Below are 17,660 nucleotides of genomic sequence, written 5' to 3' on the forward strand. Positions count from 1 at the left end.
TTCCCAAAGGCTTTTTAATAGTAGAATCCGCCAAGTGCAAATTTAAAGAACATTCTTCAATATCGGTAAGACCAAGCACATCACATAAAGATTTCGGAATTGTAGAAACACTAACACCCAAGTCACACAAAGCAAAACACTCATAATTTTTAATCTTGACTTTAATAGTAGGTTCCTATTCATAATGTAATTTTCTAGGGATTGAAATCTCTAATTCCAACTTTTCCTCCAAAGCATTCATCATAGCATCAACGATATGTTTAGTAAAAGTTTTATTTTGTTCATAAGCATGGGGTGAACTTATCATGGATTGCAACAAAGAAATACAATAAATCAAAGAGCAATTATCATAATTAAAGTCTTTGTAATCCAAAAGAGTGGGCACATCACTAGTTAAAGTTTTGACCACTCGAGACCCACTTTTATCAATTATGTCAACAAGATTTTCAGCCTCCAAATTATTGGGATGCCTTCTAACTAAAAGTTGACTCTTCTTTAGTCCCTTTATCATCAATATTAATTTTACTAAACAAAGAATCAATAGAATAAACACCAATCATTTTAAGATCTTCGTCATTTTTATGAGAGTAATCGCTAGAAAACGCTTACTCTAAAAAATCTATTTTAGCTCTAAGAATAGTAGTTATTTTATTACTTTCATCCATAGAAACATGTAAAGCTTTAATTGATTCTTAAACCTTAGGCACAAAAATTTTCAACTTGAGATTTTTTTACGTCGTGAGAAATTCTATCAATGCTTCTAGACATACCATCGATCTTATTCAACTTTTCTTCTATCGTAGTATTAAAATTCTTGTGAGCATTGATAAATTCTTTAATATTATTCTCAAGATAAGAGGTGTTCCTATTATTATTATAAGAAGGATTACCATAGGAATTGCTATAATTATTAGAGGAATTCCCGAAAAGGCCTAGGATTAAAATGACCTCTATATGCATTGTTATTGAAATTGTTTCGCGAGACAAAATTCACATCTACGGAATCACTATTTTGCTAAATCAAAGTAGACAAAGGCACATCATTAAGATCAATAGAAGCACTTTTATTAGAAACCAACTTCATAAGAGCATCAACTTTTTCACTCAAAGAATTTATTTCTTCAACCGAATTAACTTTTTTACTAGTAGCAGCTCTTTCGGTATGCCATTGTGAATAATTTTCCATAATATTATCAAGGAATTTAGTAGCTTCACCCAAATTAGTTTCCATAAAAGTACCACCCACGGCGGAATCTAAAAGATTTCTGAAAACAAAATTCAATCCCGCGTAAAAAATTTGTATGATCATCCAAAGATTTAAACCATGAGTAGGACAATTTCTTAACATCAATTTCATTCTTTCCCAAGATTGCGCAACATGTTCATACTCAAGTTGCTTAAAATTCATAATTTGTGTTCTAAGGGAAATAATTTTCGCGGGTGGAAAATACTTAGTAATAAAAGCATCTTTGCACTTATCCCAAGAATCAATACTATTGCGAGGCAAAGAAGAAAACCAAAATTTTGCACGATCTCGCAAAGAAAACGGGAATAATTTCAACTTCACAATATCATTGTCCACATCTTTTTATTTTCCTTAATTCCACGAATAATTTCAACTTCACAATCGCATAATTCCACGAATGTGTTAAGATGGGACGCGTCATCCTCATTAGGAGTACCGGAAAATTGATCTTTCATGACGAGATTCAACAAAGCAGCATTAATATCACAAGACTCCACTAGTGGGTGGAGAAATCGGAGTGCTAATAAAATCATTATTATTGGTATTAGAAAAATCGCACAACTTGGTATTTTATTGAGTCATCGTGACTACGCAAACAAGGTCGCACTCAAAAACAGATCTGAAGAGAAAATCGCGAACGAAAAAGAGGGCGAATAAAACGGCAAATTTTTGTGAAGTGGGGGGGGATGAAAATGAGAGAAAAATGGCAAATAATGTAAATTGCAAGGACATGATATTTGTGATTAGGAACCTAATAGATGTTGATGATGTCTCCCCGGCAACGGCGCCAGAAATTCCTTTTGATGCGGCTTGAACTACGTCGGTATTTCCCCAAAGAGGAAGGGATGATGCAGCACATCTACGGTAGGTATTTCCCTCACTGATTAGACCAAGGTTATTGAACCAGTAGGAGAACCACGAAACACTATGTAAACGGTACCTACACAGAAAGAACAAATACTTGCAACCTGACGTAAAAGAGGGGTTGCCAATCCCTCACGGGTAAAAAGATAGATCAAATTGTAGTAGATTGGATAAATAGATCTTGCAAGAATGCGACAAGGTATTTTTGGGTTTTTGGATTAGTAGATCTGAAAATGAAAGCGAATAAAAATAGATCTCGAAGGAAAATATGATAAAGAAGAGATCCAGGGGCTGTAGATTTCACTAGTGGCTTCTTGCTAGGAAAATAGCATATGGTGGGTAAACAAATTACTGTTGGGCAATTGATAAAACTTCAAATAATTATGACAATATCCTGGCAATGATCATTTTATAGGCATCACATCCAAGATTAGTAGACCGACTCCTGCCTGCATCTACTACTATTACTCCACACATCGACTACTATCCAACATGCATACAGTGTATTAAGTTCATGGAGAAACAGAGTAATGCAATAAGAATGATGACATGATGTAGACAAGATTTATTCATGTAGGAATAGACCCCATCTTGTTATCCTTAATAGCAATTGATACATACGTGTCATTTCCCCTTCTGTCACTCGGATTGAGCACCGTGAGATCGAACCCATCACAAAGCACCTCTTCCCATGGAAAGAAAAATCGATCTAGCTAGTCGGCCTAACTAAACAAAAGATTCGAAGAAGAAATATGAGGCTATAAGCAATCGTGCATATAAGAGATGAAAACTCAAATAAGTTCCATGGATAAAATAGATCTGGTCATAAACTCAATGTTCATCAGATCCCAACAAACACACCGCAAAACGAGTTACATCAAATAGGTCTCCAAGAGACCATTGTATTGAGAATCAAAAGAGAGAGAGAGGAAGCCATCTAGCTACTAACTACGGACCCGTAGGTCTATAATGAACTGCTCACGCATCATCGAAGAGGCACCAATGAGGATGATGAACCCCTCCGTGATGGTGTCTAGATTGGATCTGTGGTTTCTGGAACTTGCGGCAGCTGGAATTGTGTTCCGTCGACTCCCTTAGGGTTTTGGATTTACAGGGTATTTATAGAGCAAAGAGGTTGTGTGGGAGCTGGCCGAGGTGGGCACAACCCACGAGGGCGCGCCTGGGCCCCTAGGCGCACCCAGGTGGGTTGTGCTCCCCTTGGAGCCCCCCTCTGGTACTTTCTTGGCCCAACTTGTGTCTTCTGGTCCAAAAAAATCTCCAAAAAGTTTCGCTGCGTTTGGACTCCGTTTGGGATTGATTTTCTATGAAGTAAAAAAACAAGAAAAAAACAACAACTGGCACTAGGCACTATGTCAATAGGTTAGTCCCAAAAAATGATATAAAGTTGCTATTAAATGTTTGTAAAACATCCATGAATGATAATATAACAACATGGAACAATAAAAAATTACAGATACATTGGAGATGTATCAGATCCTAAGGAGCCTCGATATTACCCTAGACCAGATTATTTACAGCCATGGCCATAGACCAAGTTAGGCCAAAAGCCTAAGCTTGGGGGAGTATGTATTTCTCATTGACATTACATTCATGTATCACACATTCATTCTACTTGTCAGTGTCATTATTTTTTGTTGTATATTCATACTAGTTTTATTTTCGCTTTCTTCTTGTGTGTTCGAAAAAACTTTGAAAATCCAAAAATATTTCTCCCTTCTTTCTGGTTTTTCTTTCTTGTTTAGTTAGTTTGTGGTAGTAAAAGAAAACTATTGCTGTCAAAACCAGCAGACCTCAGGGTAGGGGGTCCCAAGCTATGGATCTTGGATCAATGGGGAACAAGGGATGACGAACACAATGTTTACCCAGGTTCGGGCCCTCTCGAAGAGGTAATACCCTACATCCTACTTGATTATATTGGATGTATAGTATGGTTTACAGAGTAGATCTACCTCGAGATCAGCATGAGCTAAACCCTAAAGAGGTGAGGCGATGAATGTAGCTCTAGCCCTAAAGACTACAACCCTCGGTTTATATAGACACCGGTAGGGTTAGGGTTACCGAAGATAGATTACAATAAGAGATTAACACTACAAAAAAAAGACACATACGTGACATTTTGGGCCGAACGATTTTTTTTCTGTCATACTTATGACACTTCTATGATGATAATTGTGACAAAACCCGGTATCATCATAGATGTGGTGGGATCCTACTTCTATGACAAAAAATCATGACAGAAAATGGGCTTTTCGTCCTGGGCGGGCCAGAGACGCAGCTGCATGACATTCTTTGGGCCGTCCATGACCGAAAAAACCATGGTAGAAGTGAGGGAGAGGAAAATATCAGGGAGTTCCCGGTTACGGTGGGTGGTCGGGGGCCGAGCGATGCGCGTTTCTCTCGTACGTACGCGCGTGTGTGCGGGGCGTTGGGCTCTAACTAAACCCGAGCGAGGCGTTGGGCTCTAACTGAACCCGAGCGATTACACTGCAGGCTACGCGTTACTGAACCCGAGCGATCGATCGATGGCTGTTAATTGAACCCGCTCGAGCGATTCCTTCGCTACTGCTGCTAACTGAAGCCGATCGATGCTGCCTCTGGATGAACAGCGAGTGTTGTTGGGGGGTTTGGATGAACAGTTCCCGGTGGGGGTTGGATGAACAGGAACCCGTGGTAGTAGAGGCTATTGCTGCTGGATGAACAGTACCCCGATCGATCAAGCCGCTGGATGAACAGGACCCCGTGGAGGGCTGGTTGAATAATAGCCGATGGAGGGCTGGTTGAATAGTAGCCGGTGGAGGGCTGGATGAACAGTAGCCCGTGGAGGGGTGGTTGAATAGGACCCCCGTGGACATGGTTGGTTGAACAGTAGCCAGTGGAGGAGCGCGCGGTGGAGGCTGGATGAATAGGAACCCGTGGATGAACAGTCACGGGTGGAGGCTGGAGGAGGTTGACGGTGGATGAACAGTAGCCCATGGAGGCTGGAGGAGGTCGACGGTGGAGATGAACAGTATCCCGTGGAGTCCTGGTTTGCGGTACGCCACACCCCTCCCGATGAACAGGACCCCCGTTTCGACCGTAGCACTCCAACACAAGTCCGTTTCCTCCGTTTTGCGGTATGCCACACCCCTCCCAGTCAACAGGACCCCGTTTCGACCGTAGGAGGTCCAAGAGAAGTCTGTTTCCTCCATTTTGCGGTACGCCAGACCCCTCCCGATGAACAGGATTCCGTTTCGACCGTGGCCAGTCGAACACAAGGCCGTTTCCTCCGTTCTGCGGTACGCCATGCCTCGTTTCCATCAGCTGTTCCGTCTAAGCCGGTTGGCTCCCGATGAACACGACAACGCATTCCATTCCGACCCAGCTGGTTGTCTCCCCATGAACACGACGACGACGCAGTTTCTCCGTTCTGACCCAGCCATGTACACGAGCCCTGGCCATACGTATGCGCGAGTAGGCATTTGAAACCCCGCCCGTATGTACGCACGTGGCCGTATTTACTTTCTTGCACCCTGTTCACTGTACATACATGTACATGCTATGTGCGCGCCTCTACTACGACACGTGCCCTTCCTTGCACGGCCACGGTTCATCACTGCAGCCTGTAGACGTACCGATCGTATGTACATACACGTTCGCGACCAGAATGACAACGCTACGTACGCTTCAACCGGGTGGGTCCCGACTGTCAGGCACTTCCTTGTGTGCGAAGATGTAGCTGGTGGGTCCCAACAGTCAGGGGGAAATGTTTTTTTTGTGAAATATGGTGGCCCGTCCGGTGGGTCCATGTTGTCAGGTGGAGGAATCATTATTTTGCGCGTAATAAGGAGGCACTTCCTTGCTGCGGCTGTGGACCCAGCTGTCAGCCTCTCCACGTACAGTACTCCTCCGATGGAAGTCATTCGTTGACCACATTTACCACGCCGCGCCGAGAGCACCAAGGCGGTGGACGACGGCAAGGCCTAGGAAGGGGACGACACAGAGCCGGGGAAGACGCGGCAGTGGATGCCCATGTGGAGAGGAGTACGATGGTTCACTGGTTCGGCTGCAGTCTGAGGTTGCCGTCGCTGCAGGGCCTGGCCAGCGGCGAGGCCTCCGCGGCAGCACAACCGACCACGGGAGGCACGAGCAGGCGGCACGACCGGCGCTGCTTTGGGTGGACTAAGGCCGTTGGATGGACATCGTACGGTCACTGGAGCTAGAATCGTTCATATTGACTAAGTTGACAAAGCCCTCCGTCCCCGTCAACTTAGTAGGCCCACATGTCAGCCTCCCACTATGCTAGGTCCCAGCTAGCAGGGGGAGTATTCATTTTTGTGTGCGTAATAAGGAGGCACTTCCTTGCGTGCAAATATATAGCTGGTGGGTCCGACCTATCAGCGGGGGGGGGGCGTTTTTTTCATGAAATACAGAGGCCCTTCCGGTGGGTCCGAGATGTCAGGTGGAGGAATCATTATTTTGCGCGTAATAAGGAGGCATTTCCTTGTGTGCGGCCATGGACCCAGCTGTCGGCCTCTCCACATACAGTCCACACCCGATGGATGTCGTTCATTGACCACGTTGACCACGGCACGCCGAGAGCACTAGGGCGGTGGACGACAGTGAGGCCTAGGAAGGGAACGACACGGAGCCGGGGAAGACTCGGCAGTGGTTGCCCATGCGGTGGGGAGTAAGAGGGTTTACTGGTCCGGCTGCCATCGCCGGAAAATAACAGGAGGTGTGGGTGAGTAGAGGAATGGCCTGGCCAGCGATGGAGTAGGGTGGGGTGGTGCGGCCTGTGCGCCAGCACAGCCGGCCACGAGAGGCGGGAGCAGGCAGTCCCACCGGCACTGGTTTGGGCGGCTGGAGCAAGAAGATCAGATATTGAAGAAGCAACACGGCCGTTGGATTAACATCCAACAGTCACTGCTACTAGAATCGTTTGTGGACTAAGTTGACAAAGCCTTTCGTACACGTCAGCCTAGTAGACCCACAAGTCAGCCTCCAAATCTGTCCAAAATAGCATACAGCCCAAAATTTCTAGCCATATTCAAATTAATTTAAAAACTAAACATACCTTAATTTAAATCCAATGAAATTTTACCCGCACAAAAACAATGAAATTTAAAATATAAAAATCCGAAAGAAAAAAGAATTTTGGAACTAATTGCATGTTTGCTGTATTTTTTCATTTTACAGCCCATTTAATATTACTTATAGCCCATTTTTTTATTACTTATAGCCCATTTTCTGGGCAAAATGCATCCCTCCTCGTCTTGAAAGATTTCCGGCCCAGCAGGGCCTAGAAAAACAAGTAGGCCTACGTTGGTTATTTGCTACCTCTTGAGCACTGCGTTGGTATTCCCTTGAAGAGGAAAGGGTGATGCAGTAGAGCAGCGTAAGTATTTCCCTCAGTTTTTGAGAACCAAGGTATCAATCTAGTAGGAGTCCATGCACGAGTCCCTCGCACCTACACAAACAAATAAACTCCTCGCAACCAACGCGATAAAGGGGTTGTCAATCCCTTCATGGTCACCTACGAGAGTGAGATCTGATAGATATGATAAGATAATATTTTTGGTATTTTTATGATAAAGAGAAATAAAGATGCAAGTAAAATAAATGGAAAAGGAAATAATAAGTATTGGAAGATTAATATGATGGAAAATAGACCCGGGGGCCATAGTTTCACTAGAGGCTTCTCTCGAGAGCATAAGTATTACGGTGGGTGAAAAAATTACTGTTGAGCAATTGACAGAATTGAGCATAGTTATGAGAATATCTAGGTATGATCATGTATATAGGCATCACGTCCAAGACAAGTAGACCGACTCCTGCCTGCATCTACTACTATTACTCCACACATCGACCGCTTGTAACATCCCAAATTTTCAAATTTGGAATGTTATACATAGTCATCCATGCATATCATATTTTATTCGTTTTTCGTCTCGTGATCCTCAAAAATCCTAAGCAACTCAAGGACCCTCGGAGAGAGTTGGGGATTTCCCGGTTTTCAAATTTGATTTTTATCAAATTTTGAAACGAGGATTTTTGGTTTTAATTATTTTCTCTCCAAAAATATTTCATACTAAAAAAATGAGAGGAGATAATATGACTTCTCCAAGATAATTGAAATATTGGAGGAAAAATATTAAAATCAAATATTTGTTTTATTTGGATTTTATTGCAATTTTGTTTGCCTTAGAAAAATTGCACGTTTTTCAAAATTGCATTTTAGGGCCAAGAAAATGATCATCTCATTCTAAATATTTTATTTAGAAGGTGAAAATTTATTTTTGGCATTTTTAGATTTTTATTTATTTTTCTAGGATTTTATTTCGGTCGGCGAAATTATTTAAAAAAAGTTCCCGTGCCCGACTGGGCCTAAGGCCCAGCCGAGCCAGGCCAGGCCAGCCGCCGCCGCCGCCACTCAGACCGGAGTCCGAGTTGGACTCCGCCTCCGCCGTGCCTTGCCCCCAAACACCCCCGCCACCGCCGCCAGCCCCGCCTCCGCCTCCGCCGCCGCCGCCCGCGCTAGCCGCCACAGCCCCACGCCGCCGCCGCCGAGCGCCGCCGCCCTCGCGAGCCACCGCCCCGCCGCTGCCCCACCTCGCCGGAGCCCCCTCGCCGGAGGTATCCACTGGACTCCGCCGCCGATTTTTTTAAAACCGTTCGTTTTTTAGAAAACCCTAGATCTGTTTTTTTTCGGATTCACCGGTTTTTCTCGGTTCTTCTAGTTAGCGGACGTTCGTTTGTACGTTCATTTTAACGAACAGTTTTCGCCCGTTAGTTACAGCTAACGAACGCTCGTTCGTTAGTCTGTTCGTGAGTTTTCTTTTATCGGATTTATTCCGTGATTTTTCTGATCGCCATTTCTGATCCGATCTTAGTTTATGTTTGTCTTTTCGCTCGTTAGTCAGAATCAGGCGATTCAAGTGCCTAGAGTTTCGTCCCGAAACCCTCTTTCCGTTTAACCAACTCAAACAAGTTTTTGCTACTGTAAAATTTGACCTAGTTTCACATTAGTAAACGAAGCTTCTTTCTTTCGTCGTTTGAGTTTCGTTGCTCCGTTTGATTTGATTCTTTATGCGAACCAGAGTTCTTAAGTTGAAACTTCTGGTCAACCCTCTTTTAATTGAGTTTTTCTTGTGCATCGTTGCTTGTTACTTATGTATGCTATTGTTTGCTTGCGATAGAACACCCGGAGTGCGAAGCGTGCTACTACGAGTCCCTAGGTTTCGCAGATCGTCAGCAAGGCAAGTAACACTTTGATCATACCCCTTTATCACCCAGTTTTTACGCATTAGTTCCAGTCCTCAAACATTGCATGATTAGGATGTCATTAACTTGTGGGTTGGGAAGTAGTTGTTGAGGTAGAACCAATTGCCCTGTTACATTCAAACCCTTGGGAGTTACTCTACGCGTTGGTTATATTACTATGCTATGCTATGCTCGTAGACGTGGTTTGGGTTTGAGTGAAATCCATGACAGATGTGAGCTTGTTAATTAATGGTTCAACTTAAGGTGGCAACTTAAATTAACAACTGGGTGGATTGAGGCACCTGGAGTACCCAGTGTTGCCTGTATTTTTGGAAATCCCGGAGTACCCGTGTGATCTTCCTATGGACCGCCACCCAGGCTCAAAGGGAACTGAGATGATTCATGCTAGAAACTTCCGTGTGCAGCCACAAGCTATTATGGGCTCTAGCATAGTTGATTAAGTTACGTGAAGCTCTTGAAGAGGCAGATCAGCAGGTAGTGGGATGTAGGTTTGGTATGGTCTGTCCGGAGTAGAGAGTTAATGTTTCTGAAAGACTGTATCTCGGTCATCCGTTTCTCAAACACCATGTAGTGCGAGAAAACCAACGGAGGCAATCGAGTCTTGTGGGGAAAAGTGCGCAAACCTCTGCAGAGTGTACAATCTAATCATGGTTAGCCGTGTCCCCGCTTATGGACAATTCTTGAGTATCTAGTACTTGGGTTATCACAAGTATCTCATCATGTTTAACTAATATTGTTGGGTTGTTAATCACTTTAATTGGGATTGAGTTGGAGGAACCTTCTCAATGTTGTTCAACCACCATGATAGTTAAATTAAAATCTATTCCTTTGTTGTAGGGAAAAATTGGCTTTTCGCAAAATTATAACCATAGAACTTTCCACCAGCCAAATATGCATGTAGTGATAGCATTATTCTGTTCTTGCTCTACTGTGTTACTTTGCTAGCATATTGTAAGTGCATCTAGTGCCACCCCTAGTTGGTTTTGGAGTATTGACGACAAACCTACTTGAGGGACTAATGTGTTTGTGAGAATTGCAGGATAACATAGGTAGAAGTCCCTCGTTGATTCGGTTTTCCTACCAGAGATGACCCCTAAAAACGTATGAAGACATTGAAGTCAAAGGTGGTATATGAAGATATTCACATTGAAGACTATGACAAGAGAAGACACCACATGAAGCCTATGGAGCTCGAAGACTTAGATCTTTCGTGGTTCTCTTTATTTTGTGTTGAGTCATAGGAACCACCGTACTGTTAAGTGGGGTCCAAGAGAACCAGTCAGAATGACTGAAGTGATGCTTAAACAAAACCTATGTCTTCAAGTGAAGACTTTGAGAGCGAATCTTGTCCAGAGTCGGGCAAGTCAGCTTTGCTTGAAGCCCAAGTAAAGTTGATGTGTGAGTTTGAAATCTGACCATTGGAACATGTGTCAGTTCCTTAGTGACCCAGGGTCATTTCGGACAAATCAGGTCGGGTTGCCAAGTGGCTATAAATAGCCCACCCCCTACAACCATAAACGGTTGGCTGCTCAGATTCAGACTACGGCTTTTGTCGTTTGAGAGCAACCCACCTCGAAGCCTTTGAGAGAGAATTCCTTGCGAGGATAAAGCCCTAACCACCCAGAGCCAAAGAGAATTAGGCATCACTTAAGTCTTCTTGTCTGTGTGATCTGAAGACTTATTACACTTGAGGACTGTGCATCCTCCAGCCGGTTAGGCGTCACATTCTGAGCATCCAAGAGACATTGTGGATTGCCGGTGAACGAAGTCTGTGAAGGTTTGGGAGTCTACCTTGAAGACTTACCAGAGTGATTGGGCGAGGTCTGTGTGACCTTAGCTCAAGGGGAATACGGTGAGGACTGGGTGTCCTGAGCTGCGTGTTCAGGACTGGGTGTCCGGGACTGTGTGTCCTAAGGTTTAAATACCTAGCCGCCCTAACCAGACGTACAGTTGTCACAGCAACTGGAACTGGTCCAACAAATCATTGTCTTCAGCGAGTCACTGGTTTCATCTTCCCTTCCCTTTACTTACTGTTACTCCTTGTGAAGTCATTGTATGTTCGCACTATCTTTTGTCTTCACTGAGTGACTGCGTGTTCTGTGTGGCTTCACAATATCTTCCTACCTGATCCTTACTACATTGCTGCTATTAGTCATTGTGCTTTCACTCTATTGAATACTTGACTATGGCTTGCCTAGTGTAGTCTACCTTCCGCTGCAGGGTAATAGGTTTATTTCTATCGTTTGTCTTCATAACTTCCATGTTTTGAAGACTTTCATAATAATCGCCTATTCACCCCCCCTCTAGTCGATATAACGCACTTTCAATTGGTATCAGAGCAAGGTGCTCCCTTGTTCTGTGTGATTCGGTTTAACCACCTGGAGTTTTAGCTATGTCGACTGCAGGGATAATTAAAGTCTCCGTTGCGTGCCCCGTCTTCGATGGAACTGAATATCCCTACTGGAAGAATAAGATGCGCATGCATCTTGAAGCCATTGATGTCGACCTATGGTATGTCGTCAAGAATGGTGTTCCCAAGGCTGGAGAAGGTGTCACTGCTGCTGATGTCAAGAAGTTCGTTCAACTGGACTCTACTGCCAAGAATATCATCTGTGGTCATCTGACCAAAGGACAGTATGGTCGTGTGAGTGCTTTGGAAACATCTAAGCTAGTCTGGGACTGGCTCTCCAAGGTCAATGAAGGCGTCTCAACCCAGAGAGATCAGAGAATCAGTGTCCTTCGCAACCTCTTCAACCGCTTCAAGTGAAATGACAATGAGAATGTCCAGCTCACATTTGACCGACTCACTGACATCACAAATGAGCTTCAATCCCTAGGCGCTACTGAGATCACCAAACATGAAGTCGTCAAGACACTACTGAGATCACTTGATAGTTCGTTTGACACCCTAGCACTGATGATTCAAGAACGTCCTGATTTCAAGACACTCGATCCGTCTGACATACTTGAGAGGCTCAACACACATGAGTTTCAGCTTTCTGAGAAAAGAGATATCTACGGTCCAAACTATGGGCGAACTCGTGCCTTGAAGGCAAAAGCTGTCTCCTCATCTAAAGAAGAATCTAACAGCAGTTCGGATGATCCTGAAGACATTGGAAGGGAACTTGCTATGCTTGTGAAGAAGTTCCAAAAATTCACCAAGAAGAAAGGTTTCAGAAAGTCTTCCCGATCAAGCTCAAGGAATGATGAAGCTTCTGCTCACGACTACAAGAAGAAAACATGTCACAAGTGCAAGAAACCTGGCCACTTCATCTCTGAGTGTCCACAGTGGGACAATGAGAACAAAAAGAAGAAGAAGAAATACTCAAAGTCTTCTTCCAAGTCTTCCTCAAAGTCTTCATCACACAAGAAGAGCTCATCTGGCAAGGCACGTGCGTTTGTTGGCAAGGAAATGGATTCAGAGGAGGAGTCCGCTTCTGAGGAGGCGGAGGTGGAGTCTGAGGAGGAGTCCGATTCAGGCGTCGCAAGTCTGGCTACAGCATACGTTGCCAAGTCCATCTTCAACACTGAAGACAATGACTTCATCACCGACACCGATGCAAATGACAAGGACTACTCCGCTTCTACCTACTGCTTCATGGCACGCGGTGCCAAGGGTACGACACCAGCGTCTTCAGAATGGATTATTGATAGTGGGTGTACAAATCACATGACTGGCAAAAGAAGCCTTCTTATGGACTCAACCTTACGTCCATCCGATAAGAGCCACATCACATTTGCTGACACTGGTAAAAGTAAGGTATTGGGTCTAGGTAGAGTTGCAATCTCAAGGGATCAACACATGGATAAAGTCATGCTTGTTGAATCCCTTGGCTTCAACTTAATGTCTGTCTCAATGCTTTGCGATTTAAACATGATCGTAATATTTGGAAAATATCGTTGCCTTGTTCTAATGGAATCTGACAAGTCTCTAGTATTTGAAGGGTATCGAAAAGATGATTTGTACGTGGTAGATTTCTCAGCAGGACCACAGCTTGACGTATGTCTTCTAGCAAAAGCTTCAGAATGCTGGCTCTGGCATCGGAGGCTTGGGCATGCTGGCATGAGGAACCTCCACACCCTGGCAAAGAAGAAGCATGTCATAGGCATCGAGGGCATCAAGTTCAAGAAAGATCACTTATGCGGTGCCTGTGAGGCAGGAAAGATGACGAGGGCCAAACATCCCTCGAAGACAATCATGACCACTACTCGACCCTTCGAACTGCTTCACATGGATCTTTTCGGTCCCACTCATTACTCAACTCTTACTACTACTGCTTGTCTCTATGGCTTTGTCATTGTTGATGATTATTCTAGATATACTTGGGTGCACATAATCCTTTACAAGACTGAAGTGCAGGATGTCTTCAGACGCTTCGCCAATCGAGCAATGAACAACTATGGCGCCAAGATAAAGCATATCAGAAGTGACAATGGCACTGAATTGAAGAACACTGGCCTTGATACATATCTTGATACCTTGGGCATCACACATGAATTCTCAGCCCCGTACACGCCACAGCAGAATGGGGTCGTCGAATGCAAGAACAGAACACTCATTGAGATGGCCAGAACAATGCTAGATGAATACATGACTCCAAGAAAATTCTGGCCTAAAGCCATTGATACTGCATGCCATACAATCAATCGTGTTTATCTTCACAAGCTTCTGAACAAGACATCTTATGAGCTCCTTACTGGCAAGAAGCCAAATGTCAGTTACTTCAGAGTATTTGGCGCCAGGTGCCGGATCAGGGACCCACATCACACCTCAAAGTTTGCACCAAAAGCACATGAGGTTTTTATGCTTGGATATGGAAAGGATTCGCACTCCTACAGAGTCTTCAATCTCTTTCATTACAAAGTGGTTGAAACAGTGGATGTGCGGTTCGATGAGACAAACGGTTCACAAAGAGAGCAACTGCCAAATGTGCTAGATGAAGCTCCATCCAGTGAATCAATCAAGCTAATGGAACTGGAGAAATTATACCTTCTGAAGCTCATCCTGAAGAAGAACTTATCATCTCAGCACCTGATCAACATGAAGACAATGCTCAGCCTGAAGACATTCCTTCTAACAACGACAATGATCAGCAAGAGCAAAATCTTCGCCCTGTACATCCTCGCGTTGCCAATGAAGTGCGGATTGAAAGAATAATTGATAGCATCAATGCACCCGGTCCACTCACTCGTTTAAGGGCAACTCAGCTAGCAAATTTCTGTGGGCACTTCGCATTTGTCTCAATAACAGAACCCAAGAAAGTTGAAGAAGCCTTCATGGAACCTGAATGGATTCAAGCTATGTAGGACGAGCTTCAACAGTTTGAGCTGAATAATGTATGGGAACTGGTCAAGCGTCCCAATCCCCGGAAGCACAACATAATAGGCACCAAATGGATATACCGCAACAAGCAAGATGAGCATGGTCAAGTTGTCAGAAACAAAGCTCGTCTCGTTGCTCAAGGATATACTCAAGTGGAAGGCATTGACTTCAATGAAACATTTGCTCCTGTGGCTAGACTTGAAGCCATACGCATACTGCTGGCCTATGCAAATCATCACAACATACTTCTTTATCAAATGGATGTGAAGAGCGCCTTCCTCAATGGCAAGATTGAAGAAGAAGTGTATGTTGCACAACCTCCTGGCTTTGAAGATCCAAAACATCCTAACATGGTATACAAGCTCAACAAGGCACTGTATGGCCTCAAACAAGCCCCTCGGGCCTGGTATGAAACACTCAAATACTTCCTGAAGAGCAAAGGCTTCATACCTGGTTCTCTCGACCCCACTCTCTTCACGAAGACATATGATGGTGAACTGTTTGTGTGCCAAATATATGTGGATGACATTATCTTCGGCTGCACCAATCAGAAGTACAGTGAAGAGTTTGGATATATGATGCAAGTGCAATATCAAATGTCTATGATGGGAGATCTGAAGTTCTTTCTCGGTCTTCAAATACGACAGCAACACAACGACATCTTCATATCTCAAGAGAAGTATCTCAAAGATTGCCTGAAGAAGTTCGGTATGCAAGACTGCAAAGGCTTCATGACGCCAATGCCAGCCAAGCATCATCTGGGTCCTGACGACAATGGTAAAGAGTTCGATCAAAAGGTATACCGCTCCATGATTGGTTCTTTACTTTATCTATGTGCATCTAGGCTAGATATTATGCTTAGTGTTTGCATGTGTGCTCAATTTCAAGCGGCACCAAAGGAGTCGCATCACTTAGCTGTGAAGCGAATTCTTCGATATTTGGCTCACACCCCAACTCTAGGATTATGGTATCCAAAGGGCTCAGAGTTTGATCTGGTTGGATTCTCGGATGCTGATTATGCTGGTGACAAAGTTGATCGCAAGTCTACATCAGGCACATGTCACTTTCTGGGACGATCACTTGTATGTTGGTCTTCAAAGAAGCAGAACTATGTATCTCTCTCCACTGCTGAATCTGAATACATTGCTGCTGGATCTTGCTGCGCTCAGCTTTTGTGGATGAAGCAAACGCTCAAAGGCTATGGCATTCATCTGAAGCAAGTGCCACTCTACTGCGACAATGAAAGCGCCATCAAGATTGCCAACAACCCAGTTCAGCACTCGAAGACAAAGCACATTGAAATTCATCATCACTTTCTCAGAGATCATGTTGTGAAGGAAGATATTGATATCATACACGTCAACACTGAAGAGCAATTGGCAGATATCTTCACCAAGCCCTTGGATGAGAAGAGATTTTGCAAGTTACAGTGTGAGCTAAATATCCTGGAATCCTCAAATGTCCTGTGATCAGGCACACATCCTAACCCTTATGCATATTGATGACTTAGATGTGCAACACACGAAGTAAAGTATATCTTCAATCAATGAAGACATACATTCTAAGTGTGAATACATTAATGTGGAATTTGACTTCGGAGCGCCACGATAATTTTGCGCCGTGTCTGGGTCTAATACTTCCTATACGGTGGGTAACGCCACCACCAAATGTTCTATTTTGAAGTGTTTCACTCATGGCGTTACCTTGCTATGTCTTCACATTTGGTTTGGCTTCAATCTCAACATGTCTTCATGATTATCTTCACTATGTTGATTATATATATATACTACTGTTCTGTCCTCTACAGCATTCACTTATAGCTATGTCTTCTTGTTGAATCTTTTGAACTAAGTGAATGTGATCGGACCCTAACCTCTCTATGCTATCTATCTCAAACTCTATCTCTCCAAATCATATGCATTCTATTGAAATTGTCGAATGTCTTCTCTGCGTCCTTGTCAGCAGAAGATACAAAGACAAACCTTAAGTCCACCTTCAATGCTCATTCCTCCACATGAAACCCGGAGAAGTAGGAACGACCACCCGACAATCCAGGCGTGCGTGGGACGTGGAACAAACCCCAAAATTCTGCATAATGGCCACGTGTTCCTCAGATGCGAATCGCCAGGGGCACCTGTGTAATAATGCAGTGCCGCCCCTATACCTATAAATACACACTTCACGGCGGTCATTATCTCTTCTTCCACTCTCGCACGAACCCTAGCGCCACCGCTAGCCCTCGACGACGCCGGCGACGAAGCGCTTCACTGCCGCAACCTCTCTGACGCCGTCTTCACGCTGACCGCGGACATCGTCCTCTCCGCCGTTGCCGTAGGTGTCCTCCGTCGCCAAGTTAGGGCACGGAAGATCGAACTGCTCGGCCTCATCTTCCACTCCGTCTAGCAGTTCTTAGTGTGGTAGATAAAACTTCCTTTTTACGGCACCATTGATCCTATTGCTTTGTCACTTTCTACCACAAGCAGTTTCTATTCACACAAGTAAGATCTCTCTCATACTGCATCTCATAACATGCCTAGTATATTCACTTATGCTTCACAAAGTAGTTAGATTCCTCACTTGTACTGATCTCTAGATTTGTACAAATCTGGAACCAACTCCTTATCTATGAGTGAATGTCTTCGCACGATGAGGTCAATGTCTTCTAAACTGATTTATATTCAAAATCTTCTGAGAATGCATATGACCTCTTCCCCTTCCCTCGCACCTTAATGCTGTCACAGGTACATGTCTGTGGGAGAATCCCTTGGTTCTCATAGTCTGCATTCATTTGCAGAATTCTTACAGCATCATATAAATTCTCCCGAAGCAAGTTCATGTTTGTCCAGCAAGCGAAAATCTTTGAAGCCTTTGAACGTGTTGAAGCCTTTCAGTTTAAAGTTCATGGCTTCAGAGAAATCAGCAAGGAAGGATGGCAGAAAGTGTCAT

The sequence above is a fragment of the Triticum urartu genome, chromosome 1, assembly GCF_003073215.2.
Source record: "Triticum urartu cultivar G1812 chromosome 1, Tu2.1, whole genome shotgun sequence".
NCBI lineage: Eukaryota > Viridiplantae > Streptophyta > Magnoliopsida > Poales > Poaceae > Triticum > Triticum urartu.